Below are 19,567 nucleotides of genomic sequence, written 5' to 3'. Positions count from 1 at the left end.
CAAATGGTTAGAAGAGTGGGTGACGTGTGACATAAGCTTCTAATGCTCCATACACACGGTCGGATTTTCCAACGGAAAATATTCGATGGGAGCTTGTTGTCCGTGTGTAGGCTCCATCAGACATTTTCCATTGGAATTTCCGACACACAAAATTTGAGATCTGGATCTCAAATTTTCCGACAACAAAATCTGTTTTCGTAAATGTGTAGCCAATTCCGACGCACAGTTCCACACATGCTCAGAATCAAGTATGAGATGGAAGTGCTCGGTCTGGTAAAACGAGCGTTCATAATGGTGATAGCTCATTCGTCACGCTGCAATTTTTAAAATCTTTTAATGCAGCGCATTCTCTTCTTCTTTAGAATGCTAGAATAATGAAGTTGTTTTGGTGCTGATATTCAGACAGAGTTCTGAAAAAATGATTTCTTTATTATTTTTAGTGATCTCCTGAATATTTTATTTTTTGGTTTTTGTCAGATTTCCATAATAATGTATTTAATTTTTGTTTATAGTGTTTTTTTTTTTTTTATCAAGATCTCTTTTTTTTTTTTTTCTAGTGCTCTCCATAACATTGTTTCTTGTTTTGTGTGTCAAGTTACCACAACACCATTATTATCTTGTATTTTTTTAACCTCAAGGAGGTTGGTTTTTTGTTGGTGTCCCTTGTTAATTTGACATTGTATTTTGGAAATGAACCTGCCTACTCACAAACGAACTGTCCTTTTTGAAGTAAAACGCATAGGCAAGTATTTGTGATTACAAAATAGCCATTTATTATGGGTCATAATAAAATAAAGAGGAAGGCAACGCTGGAGAAACTGGTGAAATTGGAGAAGCCTTTGTACCCCAGGGCACACATGAACTATTTTTCACCCAAAATTGGTAGCCTGAGGAGTCCATATAATAGTGAGCACAATCCGGTCCCGGACTACAAGAAATCAGGAACAGCAGCAGATGACATATATGTCCCCAGGCTGTGGTCATACAACAGCCTGCGTATTTTGTCAGACCAGACTGAATCAAGGCCATCACTTTCTTGTCTTTCTTCCACACTTCCTTCCCCACTTGCTTCCAGGCTGTGGCTGTGATGTTGGAGGTGTGGCAGGAGGTGGAGGAGGAGGAGGATGGTTCAATTCACACAGGTGGGTTTTGGTTGTGATTTGGCCCCTCAACCCCTTATTTAGGGTCATATACATAATTTCCTCACACAAGAGGCATTGGCCCTCCTCCATTTCCTGCATTTTGCTGGCAGTCATGCAGGCAAAGGCCTCTTAAGGAGTGGGGGTGGCTCTGAGGGCCGCCTTAGCCTCCTGAATCATCCCAAGCGCTGCCTTCTGCACATTACTCCCCTTCCTGGGCCTTTTGGTTGGAAGGCAGGGGGGAGTGACCTGGGATTTTGTCAGGCTACTACTGGGCCCAGCCACCTCCTGGCTGCCACTTACCCCCGCCACCTCCTGGCTGCCACATTCCACAGCCTCCTCCTGGCTGAGGCTTTCCTGTGTATGAAAAAAAAACATGGTTTTAGTTTTTTGTTCATCAATCACACACAATTTTCAGCTCATGACTGTTGCAAATTGAATGTTAACAAATAGAAAAGACTATCATTCTGACCCCAGCATTTTTCCTTCTTGTCCCAAACATTTTTTGGCCACTATTGTCTATTGATATGTAAAACATTTTATTAAATCAGCAATTAGTGATCAATATTAACATCTATAATATGTTGAACAATGCTATACCTGACTCAAGCTGGGCTCCTCCACTTCTTCTTCCTGGCTGGAAGGCCCAGGTTGGATGTCGGAAGCCTCAGCTAGGGTGGAAGGAAGCGTGGAAGGAAGAGTGGAAGGAAGGGTTGAGAGGGATTGCCTGACTTCAGTCTGGTCTGTCAGAAAACACAGTCTGTCATAGTACCACAGCATGGAGATATAAATGGCATCTGCTGCTGGTCCTGATCTCATGGATTCCAGGACCTTATTACGCTCCCTATTATAAGTGCTCCTCAGGCCACCAATTTTGGCTTTTAAATAGGTGATATTTGCCGTGGGGACCCCGGCTTCACCAACTCCGGCAGTTTCTCCAGTGCTGCCTGCCTCTTTTGTTTATGATTATAATGCAGATGTTTCACCTGCCACAGACAGAACAGCTCCCTGTACTTGTCTATGAATATGGGGAGGAAGTTGTGGTCATTGAAGCCATCCATTTTCTCTGTAAGACACAATACAAGACAAACTCTAATGTCAGGCTAAACTCTCCTAATCTTGTCCCAATATAGACCTCAATCTATAAGCAGTATAGACCACTGATGCCCCAAGTTCAAATTGTACCTTTGTTCTAATGAACGGTGCTTCCTCCGCTCACAGATCGTACGTACGACGCACGCCTGTCACACTTTATATACACTGTGCATGCATGAAACTGACCTTCTTTCTAGTCTATTCCCCGCCCCTTTTCTTTCTGCACAGTGGGGAGAGCACATGGCAGAGAAAGAGCAAGTGCATGCAGACAGCAGCAGCAACGACGAAAGGCCGGAGCAACGAATGTCCCGATCCCGGAGGAGATTTAAGGCCTCAAATATGTCCTTTGTAGAGATGATGGAGATGGTGGACATCTTGAAGAGGGCCGACTATGATGGGAAGCATGGACCTTACCCAAACCCAAATGTGAGAAAGGTCAAGATCATGACTTAAGTTGTGAAGCATCTGCGCCGGAATTTTGGGGTACGGCGATCCAAGGATCAACTGAGGAAATGCTGGTCAGACCTGAAATTGAGGGAGCACGATCAATACAGAAGGATCAAGAGAATTCTTCAAAAAAGTAAGTTGTTGTCGTGTGTTCCTATTATTATTATTATTATTACTTGCATGCTGCTCCATGTGCTTTTCTTTACTGTTTACAGTTTAAAATGGCAACTTTCAGGTTCGTGAGCACAGTAATCGTTCGTAATAAACATCGTTCGTTCGCCCACTAATACGATGTTTTTGGCAGATGCAGGTTAACTACATTTGTTCAGGCCTATTTGGATTAAAAAAAAAATTAGAACATTGTTGTCTAGATGGGTTTGTAACTAGAATGAAATGTAAACTTGATTCAGTGTACACTCAGCAGCTGTGTACACATCTGGACGCAGGAGCACTAGTGTGGGACACCAGAACAAACTTTTTAGGGTGTCCCACACAGGTGCTACAGTGGATACTAGGGATGTCTCCATGTGTGAAAATTGTACAAAAAAGGTAAGTATTCCAGCTTTAGAAAGGGAAAAAGTCTTCAGCTTGGAACTCTGCCCAAAAAGACAATTGTACGACACTTCCATGCAATGTTTCATATTCCTATTTCTGGACTCAAATATCTGTGTGCTAAGTATACCTTTTTTTTATTCACATAGGGGAGAAAAAAATCAGGATATCTGAGGACACCAGGGCCCCACAACCTCCTAAAGAAGGAGAAATACCACATACAAAACCAGAGGATGTAGAGGAAGGAGAGGTTTTGGAAGTTGGTGAAATTGTGACCACAACAGGTGAGTGTCTGAGACCACAGCTTCAGGTAATAGATGTATGCCTGCATATGTCTAATAGATGGTGTTTTTTTTTAAATTTAAGGTGATGTGGATGTTGTGGAAGAAGAAAATCTTTCACAAGTGCAAGTGCACAGATCCTCATCGGGGAGATCATGGTCTGCAATCGTGATTTACAGAAGATCAAGGAAGACATTAATGATATTGAAAAAAGACTCAAAAACATCATTGATGTTTTAGGCAGAATCTAAAAAACACCTAAAGTCTTAATTTTTTTGAATCTTAATTTTTAAGATGCACACAGTGTGTCAACATGTGCTATCTGCCATCATGGGATATCAATGTACGCGCTTGGTGGGTGCAACCCCTTCCTCGCAACTAAAGTAGCTGAGAGGAAGGGGTTGCACCCCTGAAACATGTCCATTAATCCCCCATGATGTGAGCTAGCACATGTTGACATTAGGCATGGGATCAGGAGAGAAATCCCCATTTTGACTCTCAATTTGTGTGCATCTTCAAAATTTGGCTTTCACAGGGGTGACATCACCCCATCTGATGAAGGCAAGATCAGCACAGTTTAGACGTACTAATGTCTGACCTTGCCTTCATTTTTTCAAAGTTGAACTTTGTAAGTTCCTGAGTTGGGTATTGTTTTATGGTTTTAAACATGCCTATTTAAAAAGGCTATTTGTACTGTCTATACCAAAAATGTCATTCCTAAAATATGTCAGTTTGTTCAAAAAATCTTTTCTAACGCACATGTGAATGTGCACAGATTAAAAATTTTAAGACTAAACAATATGTGGCTTCTTCTTTCAATGCTCAATAGCAGTTTTTGGAGTAAGTTGTTGTTTACAGTGACAATGGGGGTTATTTCTTAAAGGCAAATTCACTTTGCACTACAAGTGCACTTTCAAGTGCACTTTTGCAGTGCACTTGGAGTGCAAAATGGATTTTCCTTTAGTAAATAACTCCCACAGTGCTTTATAATTTGCCACAATCATGCCATTTTCGTGACTCCCCAAAATTCATTCATGGTGCTGAAAGTGATAAATCTTTTTATCATTAATGCATTACATGCATTAACAACAAAAACAAGGTGTGTGTGTGTGTGTGTAGCAGACCGACAACATAATATTTCGTAGAAGAAGAACTTGTCACCTCATGCATCAAATAAATTACGTTTGCACTATTGAAGAAAATGGCCATAAAAAAGGCCATTGGAGAACTGAGGAGACAGCTAAAAGAAACACAAGCAGTAAATCAAATGAAATATGGGTTCAGTTTATACCAAAAATATTTATTTAGGAAAAGTTTCACACATTGTCTGGCATATCAATGGCCCCCTACCCACAAAGTACGCTAGATACTTCTGTCTAACTTTGTGGGCACTTTGGGGGGGCAAGCCAGGTTCAAGTTTGGTCAAGGTAGTTGGATTTGGAACACCGGCCTCAGTCCCAACTGAGGCCACATAGTTTGTAGCATTTTTCTGTAGGAAATTGTGGAGAATGCAACAGGCAAGGACAATATGTTTCAGTTTATATTCTGCCATATGGATCGCTGTCAGAAATAGGCGGAACCGGCTGGCCATTATTCCAAAGACATTTTGTCTTTGGAATAATGGCCGGGGTGAGGGTCCTCATCGGGAATGGCTGCAGAAGATGGTCCCCCAGCGCAAAAGCTTCATCCGCGACAAAGACAAAGGGGAGTCCCGCCACATTGTCTTCTGGAGGTGGCAAGCCAAAGCTGCCATTCTGGAGCCATCTGTAAAACTCCGTCTGGGCGATGACTCCACTATCCGACATACGGCCATTTTTCCCCATGTCCACATACAGAAACTCATAAGTCGCCAACACCACCGCCAACATCACTATACTATTAAACCCCTTGTAATTATAATAGTATGACCCCGAGTTGGGGGGTGGTATGATGTGGACATGTTTCCCATCTATTGCCCCTCCGCAGCTGGGAGAGTCCCACCGCTGGGCAAACTGGGATGCCACAGTCTGCCATTCCTGTGGCGCTGAAGGAAACTGTGGAGTCAAACAAGAAAAAAAAATTGTAATTTTGCACATAATAATTGCAAGCAGATTAAACACAAACATTCTTGGCCAACATCAGTATAACATTTATTTAAAGGAGTATTTAAAGACAAATATATAAAGTACACTTATCAGATTCCTCACCCTCTCTGATGGCCCATTGTAAAAATGATAGGGGGGAGATGTTTTGGACAGGTAACCCTCTCCATTTCCATGAGAGCTGAATGCATAAATAATGTGTTTAACTTTGGCCAGCCCCTCCTTACTTACACTATGGGCAGACCACTGGACAGGTAAGAAGTGTCATAATTAAAAAATATGAATACACATTGTACAAATTGAAGCACATTTTTTCATTCTGCATTCATTACCTGTCAAGATAATAAGAGAACAAAACTTTAAACAGTACTATTTGAAAGTATTCAGGTAGGTCCTTGGACTACGTGCTTTGGTGAATTTATCCATAAATATGACCACAAAATAGGTAGGTGTAGTGTGTATGGGTTGGGCAAAGTCAGCAGATAGAGGATTGGTATTGGTAGACTTGGCGGTTGGGGGGAGGAGGGTTCCAAATGAGTTTGGGACCCCCAAAAAGCCTCAGGCACTCTGCATGAATTTAAGGACACAAATAAAATTTGTACACATTTTAGGGGTGTTTAAGGTAAAGGTGTTTAGGGTAAAGCACTACAATGGAGCTGACAAAATACATTGTTGAGTGACTAGACTAGGTGTGTATGGGTCCAGCATAGCATACTGGGGAGGTTAGTGAAGGCAAATATGCATGAAGGACAAAAAAGGAAGTTTAAAAAATTCCAGCATGCATGAGGACAAAGGGGACATTCACAGCATATTACAATCATGGTAATTAGGGAATGATGAAAGAAATACAATACATTAGCAAAAATTAAATACTAGGGATGAGCCGAACACCCCCCGGTTCGGTTCGCACCAGAACCTGCGAACGGACCGAAAGTTCATGCAAACTTTAGAGCCCCATTAAAGTCTATGGGACTCGAACTTTCAAAACCAAAAGTGCTAATTTTAAAGGCTAATATGCATGGTATTGTCCTAAAAAGGGTTTGGGGACCCGGGTCCTGCCCCAGGGGACATGTATCAATGCAAGAAAAAGTTTTTAAAATGTCCGTTTTTTTCAGGAGCAGTGATTTTAATGATGCTTAAAGTGAAAAAATAAAAGTGAAATATTCCTTTAAATATCGTACCTGGGGGGTGCCTATAGTATGCCTGTAAAGTGGCGCATGTTTCCCATGCTTAGAACAGTCCCTGCACAAAATGACATTTTTAAAGGAATAAAAGTCATTTAAAACTGCTTGCGGCTTTAATGTAATGTTGGGTCCCGGCAATATGGATGAAAATCATTGAGACAAACGGCATGGGTACCCCCCAGTCCATTACCAGGCCCTTTGGGTCTTGTATGGATATTAAGGGGAACCCTGCACCCAAATTAAAAAAAGGAAAGGCGTGGGGCTCCCAGGCCCTATATACTCTGAACAGCAGTATACAGGCGGTGCAAACAAGACAGGGACTGTAGGTTTGTTGTTAAGTAGAATCTGTTTGTAATTTTGAACTGGTACATTTTTAAAGTGTAGCTCCAGCCAAAAAATCTATTTTTCCTTGTCAAAAGAAGTTTATTGAGTATACAATGTTATAAAGATACATAAAGTAAGTTTACAAGGATCTATAAAGTAAGCTCATTGTTTTACAGTCGGGTTTATATAGGTAAATATCATGAAATTTCAAATATTAAACATTGGGTTCACGTAAACCTAAATTAAAGATATATATCATTTCCTTAGTTACTTTTGTAGGTATTTAAATGATTTATACCTACTATACATATTGTTTACAAGTAGAGTGTATATAGGTCAAATAAATTCTGATAATGAGCTTTAATCGTAAGGTGGAGAAAAGGAAAGAGAAAGAAGAAAAAGGGTTGAAAGGTAGAGGTATGGTCCACAAGGTTGTCCCGCTCGTCAGTTTATTATTCTTTTTAGTTCTATTTGAAGCCTTAGAATGGGTGTCTCTGTAAGTCATTTAATCTGTTACCATGGCAACAGGACAGAGTCATTGAAGTTTGACAGGAACTGTTGTTTTATCCAAGGATGCCAAAGTTTTTCAAATTTTGGAATTTGATTTTGATCGATGGCTACCATCTTAGCATGGGACATTGTATTATTCATTCTGTGAATTGTTTCTGCTAGTACCAATGTAGGAGATTTCCATGCCTTGGCCACTGTTTGTTTTGCAGCCGTTATTAGTTGGATCATAAGTTTGAATTGAGAGAGTGTTAACCATTCCGGTTTTAGATTAAGTAAAGTCAAATATGGATCTGGTTGTATTATTTTTTGACATATTTTAGATGCAATCACAAAGACTTCCTTCCAGAAGGTTTGGATTACTGGGCACGTCCACCATATGTGTAAACATGTGCCTATTTCTGGGCATCCTCGAAAACAAAGAGCTGAGGTATTAGGTGAATATTTTGCCACTCTAGCGGGTACAAGGTACCAGCGAGTTAGGACTTTAAAATTTGTCTCCAGTGCTAAGATGTTGGGTGAAGATGACTTAGATGTGAGCCATATGTTAGACCAGTCCGTGTCTTCTAAAGTTCGTCCCAGGTCCTCCTCCCACCTCTGAACGTAAGAGGGTCTATTAAGATTTGCTACTCCATATAATTGATTATAAAGTGATGAAATTGTACCTTTAGCAAATGGATCTTTTGTACAGATTGATTCAAAAATGGATAATTGGGATAATGGTGTATCCCCCTTTATGAATGGTGTATAGAAATTTTTGATTTGGAGATATCTAAATATCTCAGAGTTTGGTAGATCATATTTTTCTCTAAGCGATGGGAATGAAAGGAATGATTTAGATGCTATGAAGTCATTTAGTGTCTGAATGCCTGATGTTGTCCAAGCTTTAAAAGAATTTGGGTAGATCCATGCCGGGTAAAAGGCCGGATTTCTGATAAAAGAAAGGAGAGGATTGTGTGGAGATTGTAACTGATATTTGGTTTTTAGTTTATCCCAGAGAGATAAGAAGTGTTTAGTTATGGGATTATGAATTTTAAAGCGGTCTTTAGGATCAAGCCATAATAAATTTGATATTAATAGAGGGTCATTTTCTGAAGCCTCTATAAATACCCATAATGGGATTTCCTGTTTTGCATGGTATTTGGACAGACTGGCCAAATGTGCTGCTCTGTAGTAGTTAGTAAAATTAGGGTATCCCAGACCTCCTTTATTTTTGGGAAGATGTAGTGTGTGTATAGGTATACGTGGTTTAGAAGAGCCCCATATAAACAAAGTTGCTCTTTTTTGTACTATTCTCAAAAAATAGGAAGGAATTGGAATAGGGAGGACTCGATAAAGCAATTTGGGTAGAATAGTCATTTTGATTGCATTAATCTTCCCTATCCAGGATAAAGGAAGTTGCGACCATTGTTTTATTAGATTTGTGATCTGTCTTAATACAGGAGGATAATTGGTTGAGAATAAGTCAGAATGAGATGCTGTTAAATGAATTCCAAGATATGGGATTGATTTTTCTGCCCATGTGAATGGGAGTGCAGCCCTAGCCGGGATCAATTCCATGTTTGTGAGTGAAATATTAAGCACTAGGCATTTCTTAGGATTAATCATAAGGCCGGATAGGGCTGCAAATCCATCAAGAGCTGGTATTAAGTTAGGACCAGAGACCTGTGGTGATGATAGAAAAGGTAATATATCGTCTGCAAATATACATAATTTGTGTGTAATACCTCCTACTTCAATGCCAGTTATAGTTTGGTTAGTTCTGATTAGGGATGAGCCGAACACCCCCCGGTTCGGTTCGCACCAGAACCTGCGAACGGACCGAAAGTTCGCATGAACGTTAGAACCCCATTGACGTCTATGGGACTCAAACGTTCGAAATCAAAAGTGCTCATTTTAAAGGCTAATTTGCATGGTATTGTCCTAAAAAGGTTTTGGGGACCCGGGTCCTACCCCAGGGGACATGTATCAATGCAAAAAAAACTTTTAAAAACTGCAGTTTTTTCGGGAGCAGTGATTTTAATGATGCTTAAAGTAAAAAAAAAAAAGTGAAATATTCCTTTAAATATCGTACCTGGGGTGTGTCTATAGTAGGCCTGTAAAGTGGCTCGTGTTTCCCGTCTTTAGAACAGTCCCTGCACCAAATGTCATTTTTAAAGGAAAAAATCTCATTTAAAACTGCTTGTGGGTTTAATGTCATGTCGGGTCATGGCAATATGGATGAAAATCAGTGAGACAAACGGCATGGGTACCCCCCAGTCCATTACCAGGCCCTTTGGGTCTTGTATGGATATTAAGGGGAACCCCGCACCCAAATTAAAATAAGGAAAGGCCCTATATACTCTGAACAGCAGTATACAGGCGGTGCAAACAAGACAGGGACTGTAGGTTTGTTGTTAAGTAGAATCTCTTTGTAATTTTGAACGGGTAAATTTTTAAAGCGTTTAGCTCCAGCCAAAAAATCTTTTTTAAGCTTTTTGGAAAACATAGGGAAGGGTTATCACCCCTGTGACATTTGTTTTTCTGTCTTTCCTCCTCTTCAGAAGATTTCACCTCACTTTTTGTCCCAATGAAAAATGTTTTTTGAAAATTTGGGTTTTTTGTGGAACAAGGATTGGAAAGCATCAGTGGAAAGGAGAAATTGTTTTCCCATATTAACTCTTACAGGAGAGAATTTCCCTTCCTAGGGGTAGATTTCATCTCACTTCCTGTTGTCTCCTTCCGTTTGCAAGTAGGAGTCGTTTGTAAGTTAGATGTTTGAAAGTAGGGTCCTGCCCTATATACTCAGCAGAAATTTGGGCCTTAGGTGTTGCTGTGGCCACAACACTGTAAGCCCTCACAGGGCCCTGCTGTGAAATATTAGATCAAGAATTGTAATTACATGCCCCTGTTGAACAGGAGCTGAAAAATTAGGCCTTAGGCACTGGTGCTGGTGCCACAACACTGCAACCCCTTACAGACACTCTAGTTGGAACGCAGGAACGAGCCCTGCTGCAAAGTATTGCATCAAAAATTGTAATTACACGCCCCTGTTAGACAGGGGCAGAAAAATTGGGCCTTAGGCACTGGTGCTGGTGCCACAACACTGCAACCCCTCACAGACACTCTAGTTGGAACGCAGGAACGAGCCCTGCTGCAAAGTATTGCATCAAAAATTGTAATTACACGCCCCTGTTAGACAGGGGCAGAAAAATTGGGCCTTAGGCACTGGTGCTGGTGCCACAACACTGCAACCCCTCACAGACACTCTAGTTGGAACGCAGGAACGAGCCCTGCTGCAAAGTATTGCATCAAAAATTGTAATTACACGCCCCTGTTAGACAGGGGCAGAAAAATTGGGCCTTAGGCACTGGTGCTGGTGCCACAACACTGCAACCCCTCACAGACACTCTAGTTGGAATGCAGGAACGAGCCCTGCTGCAAAGTATTACATCAAAAATTGTAATTAACACGCCCCTGTTAAACAGGGGCTGAAAAATTGTGCCTTAGGCACTGGTGGTGGCGCCCAGAACCAAAAATGTTCTTACAAGCTATCAGCGTGATGATTGAGGAGGAAGAGGATAATTACTCAGGGATAGTCACTCAGCATCAGCATAGGCAGTCTTTGAAGGGATCTGAGATTTCAAAAAAAATTATTTGGTTACATCAGCATCAGGTGCTTGGTAGCTGGTGGTGATCCAAGACTCATTCATTTTTATGAAGGTCAGCCGATCGACCGAGTCGGTGGACAGACGCACCCTGTGATCGGTTACCACGCCTCCAGCAGCACTGAATGTGCGTTCCGAAAGAACGCTGGATGCAGGACAGGCCAGTAGCTCAATTGCATACTGTGCAAGCTCTGGCCAGTGATCCATCCTCAAGACCCAGTAACCCAGAGGATTTTCGGTGGGAAAGGTGTCCAAGTCTGATCTTGCCCCTAGGTATTCCTGCACCATGTAAAACAGACGCTGGCGATGGTTGCTGGAACCGATCATACCTTGGGGCTGCGGACCAAAAAATTGTCTGAACGCATCGGTCAGACGGCCACCTTCTCCACCGCTCCTTCTTTGACTGACCGAAGCCTCAGCAACACGTTGTCCAGAAACAGGAGTTTGTAACCTCCCAGTCTCTGGGAATGCATTGCACAGACCTTTCTGCAAGGCCTCCCGAAGATGTTTCATCCTCTGCTCCCTCTGCGATGGCAAGATAAGGTCCGCAACCTTACCCTTGTAACGTGGATCAAGGAGGGTTGCCAGCCAGTATTGGTCCTTCTCCTTGATACCACGAATACGAGGATCCTTCCGCAGGCTTTGCAGGATCAGGGAGGCCATGCAGCGTAGGTTTGCTGAGGCATTCGGTCCGGAGTCCTCTGGGTCACTAAGGACGACAACGTCCGCAGCCACCTCCTCCCAGCCACGTACAAGTCCATGTGTTTCTTGGGACTGATCCCTTAAAGACTGCTGCTGATGCTGAGTGCCAGGCTCCACCTCCATACTGACACAATCTTCCTCCTCCTCCTCCTCCTCCTCGTCCTCTTCCTGTGTGATCGGCGGGCACGCAGGAACACTGTCTGGATAAAGGGGGCCTTGAGAGCTAAGGAAGTCCTCCTCTTCCTGCCTCTGTTCTGCCTCAAGTGCCCTGTCCATTATTCCACGCAGCGTGTGCTCCAACAGGTGGACAAGGGGGACAGTGTCACTGATGCATGCACTGTCACTGCTCACCATCCTCGTGGCCTCCTCGAATGGTGACAGGACAGTGCATGCATCCCTGATCATGGCCCACTGGCGTGGGGAAAAAAAACCAAGCTCCCCTGACCCTGTCCTGGTGCCATAGTCGCACAGGTACTCATTGATGGCAATCTGCTGCGTGTGCAGCCGCTGCAGCATGGCCAACGTTGAGTTCCACCTGGTGGGCATGTCACAGATTAGGCGGTTCTTGGGCAGGTTAAACTCCTTTTGGAGGTCCGTCAGCCGAGCACTGGCATTATATGACCGGCGGAAATGCACACAGACTTTCCTGGCCTGCCTCAGGACATCCTGTAAGCCCGGGTACCTGCCCAAGAACCGCTGCACCACCAAGTTAAGGACGTGAGCCAAACAGGGCACATGGGTCATTTGTCCCTGTCGGAGGGCAGAGAGGAGGTTGGTGCCATTGTCGCAAACCACCATTCCTGCCTTAAGTTGGCGTGGCGTCAACCACCTCTGAACCTGCCCCTGCAGAGCTGACAGAACCTCTGCCCCAGTGTGGCTCCTGTCCCCCAAGCACACCAGCTCAAGCACCGCATGGCATCTTTTGGCCTGCGTACTTGCGTAGCCCCTTGAACGACTTCAGAGCACCGCTGGTTCCGAGGAAGAGGCCATGGAGGAAGAAGAAGAGGAGGGGGTGGAGGAGAGAGGTGTGTCACAATCAGCATTTTGGAGGCGTGGTGGCGGAACAACCTCCAACACTACTGCACCTTGTCCTGCATCCTTCCCAGCTGCCAGCAGAGTCACCCAATGTGCCGTGAAACTTAGGTAACGTCCCTGTCCATGCCTGCTGGACCATGAGTCAGCGGTAATATGCACCTTACCGCTGACCGCCCTGTCCAGCGAGGCATGGACATTGCCTTCCACATGCCGGTAGAGAGCCGGAATCGCCTTCTGTGAGAAAAAGTGGCGTTTGGGTACCTGCCACTGAGGAACCGCACATTCCACAAACTCACGGAAGGGGGCAGAGTCTACCAACTGAAAAGGCAGCAGTTGAAGTGCTAGCAATTTTGCCAAGCTAGCATTCAACCGCTGGGCATGTGGATGGCTGGGAGCAAACTTCTTTCGGCGGTGCAGCAGCTGGGGCAGGGAAATTTGCCTGGTACAATCTGACGTCGGTGTACCAAAAGCAGATTGCCCACAAGTACTTGGCTGTGACACACCTAATTCTACACCTTCATTCCTCTCACTGCAGGTCTCAGAGAGGACTGGAGGTCTAGTGGGGTTGGAAATCTCAGCTGATGAGGAGCAAGGAGAGATCCTCTTTGTTCTTTGGTGTGGGTCTTTTAGATACGCTTGCCAACGAACTGCATGGCAGGTCAACATATGTCTGGTCAAGCATGTGGTACCCAAGCGGGAGATGTTTTGGCCACGTGAGATACGCTTGAGACATATGTTGCAAATAGCAGCGGTGCGATCTGATGCACTCGTCTCAAAAAAGGCCCACACCAAAGAACTTTTTGAATAACGCGCAGAGACTGCAGCGCCCTGCACATGTGGAGCTTTGGGGTGTGATGCAGTCAATGTGCTGCCCTTAGGCTGGCCCCTGGAGGGCATCCTGCCTCGTTGGTGATGTGCCGCCTCCTCCTCCTCCTCCTCTCTCCTATCAGGCACCCACGTTGAGTCAGTGACCTCATCATCCCCTCCCTCCTCATCACTGGAGCAAACCTGGCAGTATGCTGCAGCAGGGGGAGCATGACTGCCAGATTGCTGTCCTTCTTGGGCACCCCCTCTGTCCGTGCTCATGTTACTGCCTTCATCGAGCTCAGTATCATCATCAGAGCCTTCCAAACGCTGGGCATCCTCCTGGAGCATGTACCCAACACTGTGGTCAAACAGTTCGAGGGAATCCTCATGAGGACATGGTGGAGCTAGGGAAGGAGTCACTGATGACATTGAGCTGAGGGAAGAGGCCGCTGCTTTGCCAGACAAAGCACCCTGGGCATGGGTGAGAGAGGATGAGGAGGATGAGGACGGCTTGGTCATCCACTCGACCAAGTCTTCCGCATGTTGCGGCTCAACACGGCCAGCTGCCGTAAAAAAGGCCCAGCGTGTCCCATGGCCACGTGCTGATGAGGATGCACCGTCTCCACGACCAGCACTAGACACAGAGCCTGCTTGCCCTCTCTTATTGGCTTGTGACTGTCTGCCTCTCCTTCTTGGCCTTCCAGACATACTAATGGCCTGTAGCTGCACTAAGCTGGGATAGAACACCAGTAATTTTCTTCAGGTAGCTTTATATACTGTAACCAGACAAGCCTGCCTGTCAGTAGGAAGATAACAGGAACGGATCTAGCTGAACACTGTGAGCAGGACGCACTGTACTAAATGTAAATAGTCTAGCTGCCTGACCGTGGTACTAATAGGATCAAATAGAACACCAGTAATTTTCTTCAGGTAGCTTTATATACTGTAACCAGACAAGCCTGCCTGTCAGTAGGAAGATAACAGGAACGGATCTAGCTGAACACTGTGAGCAGGACGCACTGTACTAAATGTAAATAGTATACCTGCCTGACCGTGGTACTAATAGGATCAAATAGAACACCAGTAATTTTCTTCAGGTAGCTTTATATACTGTAACCAGACAAGCCTGCCTGTCAGTAGGAAGATAACAGGAACGGATCTAGCTGAACACTGTGAGCAGGACGCACTGTACTAAATGTAAATAGTCTAGCTGCCTGACCGTGGTACTAATAGGATCAAATAGAACACCAGTAATTTTCTTCAGGTAGCTTTATATACTGTAACCAGACAAGCCTGCCTGTCAGTAGGAAGATAACAGGAACGGATCTAGCTGAACACTGTGAGCAGGACGCACTGTACTAAATGTAAATAGTCTAGCTGCCTGACCGTGGTACTAATAGGATCAAATAGAACACCAGTAATTTTCTTCAGGTAGCTTTATATACTGTAACCAGACAAGCCTGCCTGTCAGTAGGAAGATAACAGGAACGGATCTAGCTGAACACTGTGAGCAGGACGCACTGTACTAAATGTAAATAGTCTAGCTGCCTGACCGTGGTACTAATAGGATCAAATAGAACACCAGTAATTTTCTTCAGGTAGCTTTATATACTGTAACCAGACAAGCCTGCCTGTCAGTAGGAAGATAACAGGAACGGATCTAGCTGAACACTGTGAGCAGGACGCACTGTACTAAATGTAAATAGTCTAGCTGCCTGACCGTGGTACTAATAGGATCAAATAGAACACCAGTAATTTTCTTCAGGTAGCTTTATATACTGTAACCAGACAAGCCTGCCTGTCAGTAGGAAGATAACAGGAACGGATCTAGCTGAACACTGTGAGCAGGACGCACTGTACTAAATGTAAATAGTCTAGCTGCCTGACCGTGGTACTAATAGGATCAAATAGAACACCAGTAATTTTCTTCAGGTAGCTTTATATACTGTAACCAGACAAGCCTGCCTGTCAGTAGGAAGATAACAGGAACGGATCTAGCTGAACACTGTGAGCAGGACGCACTGTACTAAATGTAAATAGTCTAGCTGCCTGACCGTGGTACTAATAGGATCAAATAGAACACCAGTAATTTTCTTCAGGTAGCTTTATATACTGTAACCAGACAAGCCTGCCTGTCAGTAGGAAGATAACAGGAACGGATCTAGCTGAACACTGTGAGCAGGACGCACTGTACTAAATGTAAATAGTCTAGCTGCCTGACCGTGGTACTAATAGGATCAAATAGAACACCAGTAATTTTCTTCAGGTAGCTTTATATACTGTAACCAGACAAGCCTCCCTGTCAGTAGGAAGATAACAGGAACGGATCTAGCTGAACACTGTGAGCAGGACGCACTGCACTAAATGTAAATAGTCTAGAAGATAACAGGAACGGATCTAGCTAAACTGAATACAGTGTATATATATATATATGCAACACCTGGGATGCATATATATACACAATACACTGTAAGTGCAGCTAACTGACTGACTGTTCTGCCTAATCTATCTAACTCAAATCAAATGACACTGTCTGTCTCTCTCTCTCTCTCAATGAACGCTGGAACACACACTACACAGGGCCGCCGTGCAGGCGGCCTTATATAGTGTGGGGCGTGTACTAAATCCCCTGAGCCATAATTGGCCAAAGCCTCCTTGGCTTTGGCCAATTATGGCTCTCTGTTCAGGCGGCGCTGTGATTGGCCAAGCATGCGGGTCATAGTGCATGCTTGGCCAATTATCAGCAAGCAATGCACTGCCATGCCGCAGTGAATTATGGGCCGTGACGTGCCACACGAATTTGGCGCGAACGGCCCATATCGTTCGCAATTCGGCGAACGGGCGAACAGCCGATGTTCGAGTCGAACATGGGTTCGACTCGAACACGAAGCTCATCCCTAGTTCTGATGTATTGGGCCATGGGTTCGAGTATAAGGGCAAATAATAAGGGAGATAATGGGCAACCCTGTCGGGTACCTCTTTCGATATTAAAGGCTTCAGATTTGTATCCAGCATATTTTATATAGGCTTTGGGTTTATTATATAATGCTTTGATCCATGTTAAAAAGTGGGGTCCAAAACCCCATTTTTGTAATGAATATTGCATATATTGCCAGGATACTGTGTCAAATGCCCTCTTAATATCGAGAGATAGAAAACATAAAGAGATTTTCCGTTTTTTAGCAATATGTGCCAATAACACTGCCCTGCGTATATTATCGCCTGCCTGTCTATTTGGCATGAAGCCTACTTGATCTCTATGTATTAATTTTCCTATAATGCTATTGAGGCGTTTTGCTATTATTTTTGCTAATAATTTAATATCGAGGTTTAACACAGAGATAGGCCGATAATTCACACAGGAAGTATCATCAGAAAGGGGTTTTGGGATCATACAAACAATTGCCATTAGTGTTTCTTGCCGAAAAGAATGTCCATCTAGAAGTTTGTTAAAAGTTTCAGTGAGAATGGGAGAGAGTATTTCTGAGAATGTTTTATAGTATAAAGCCGAGTAGCCGTCTGGGCCTGGTCTTTTGTTAAGTTTTAGGTCTTTTATGGCGTTAGCAACTTCATCTATAGTTATAGGCTCATCCAAACTGCTTTTTTGATTCTGAGATAACTCAGGTAAGGTTATTTTTGAGAAGAAGGATTCAGCCTCTGTAGGATTAAATTCATTGTTTGTCTTGTATAAAGTTGCGAGATGTGAGTGAAATTTATGGACTATTTTAACTGGATTACAAGTGTAAACATTTTTTGATAATTTCAAACGTATTGGTTTGAAAGATTTGTTAGTTGAATTTAATGCCCGAGCCAAATATGTACCTGGTTTGTTTGTATTCATGTAGAAATTGTGTTTGGAGCGTTTGAGGGATTTATCAACTGACTCAGTGAGAAATAGATCGTATTCCAATCTAGATTTTTCCAGATGAGATTTTGTACTCTGAGATGGATTATCTTGAAATGATATGTAGGCTGCATTAAAATTGAGTTCTAGTTTTTTTGCTAGATTTTTGCGTTCCCGTTTAAATAGTGCCATTTGTCTTTGTGTTGTACCACGCAAGACAGGCTTATGAGCTTCCCACAGTGTTATTGGGGAGATGTCTGTTGTATTATAAATTGATATGTATTCCTTTAAAGCTTGTTCAATGGCCATCTGATGTAGTGGGTGTTTGAGCATTATGTCCGGTAAGTACCACGTTGGGTCATGCGCTTTTGGTATGGCTAAGGCTATAGTAGTGTATACTGCATTATGGTCAGACCACGGAATCGGAATTATATCTGATGCAATAATTTCTTGTATCATTCCTATTGTTAGAAAAAGATGATCTATTCTGGTGAAGGTTTGATGAGGGTGCGAGAAATAAGTGAATTTCTTTTTCATTGGGTTACTTTCTCTCCACGAATCTACCAGATTGTATTTGGAAAGAAGTTGAGAAAAAGGTAATCTAGAGGTTATTTTGGATGGTGTAAAAGGTGATTTATCTAGAAATGGGAGGAGGACCTGGTTCGAATCCCCACACATTATCACTGTTCCTATTTTGTGTGTATTAATCACTTGTAATATATGTGAGAGGAATGGTGTAGGTTGTTTGTTAGGAGCGTAGTAGGAAATCACCGTGATTGCTGTATCCATTATATAACCCATGAGTATCAGGTATCTACCTTCTGGGTCTTTAATTTCTGATGATAAGGTGAATGGTGTGGATCGGTGAAATGCAATTAGAGTTCCCCTTTGCTTGGTACAGGCAGAAGCCGTGTAAATTTGTTGATAAAAAGGAGAAATATATTTTGGAGTAGAATCTTTGGTGAAGTGTGTTTCTTGGAGGCATACTATGTGAGCCTTCTTGTTATGGAAAGTACGGAAGGCTTTGGTCCTTTTTTGAGGGACATTTATTCCCTGAACATTCAGGGAAAGTATATTCAGTGGTGCCAGGGCAACAGATCAAATAGTTTTGACTTACTTTTTGTTATGCAGAGCTGACTGCGCAGATCAACCTGTGTGGACTGAAGAGATGAATAGATAGAAAAGAAACCAGTGAATTCTGGAGTAAAGAGTAAACAAAAACATATGAGATTAGATGATACATTGTATAAATTATTTTTTGCAAGTAATCACAATTTACCCGTGAAAGAGAATAAATATCTCTCTCAGGGGAATAAGTGCCTTCGTCACACTCCCACATAATATGGTTGGGAGAATGAGGAGGGCTAATGGGGGTACACGGATCTTCCGCTTACAGGAGAGAAGTGCTATGTCAAAAGACATCAAAATGATGTTTCATTAATTGGAGTGCAGAATATAGTTTTTGTTGAAATTATTTATTCCAGGGTGGTTGTATATGGTTAGTCTTGTCCTAGGCTAAATAATTCAGTTAGAAAGGTACTGTTAATAACTTTGGTATTGATGAAGATAGTTTGAATTATTTTGGGATTTTAACCCTTTTAGAGTAAACAATTACATATTTTATTCATATGTAACTGTTTAGATATGTTAACTCATAAAATTGAGGTTGTATTGCTTCAGATTAGAATAAACAAAAACATAATTCTAGGAACTAGTTAGGTAATAATATATTTGTTTTAAGAAAAGAAAGAAAAAGCTTCCATTACTTCTGGATTATTGAACATATTTGTCCTAAAAAGTAATAAATCTATTGTTATTACCTGATAATATATAACTGAACAAGAATTTCCTTATTTCACTTATATATTCTAAGGCTATATGAATCAGAAGTAATAAGAAATATAACTGGAATGTAACATGAT

Source organism: Aquarana catesbeiana, linkage group LG04 (genome assembly GCF_042186555.1).
Source record: "Aquarana catesbeiana isolate 2022-GZ linkage group LG04, ASM4218655v1, whole genome shotgun sequence".
Taxonomy (NCBI): domain Eukaryota; kingdom Metazoa; phylum Chordata; class Amphibia; order Anura; family Ranidae; genus Aquarana; species Aquarana catesbeiana.
This window is presented reverse-complemented; position numbering follows the sequence as displayed.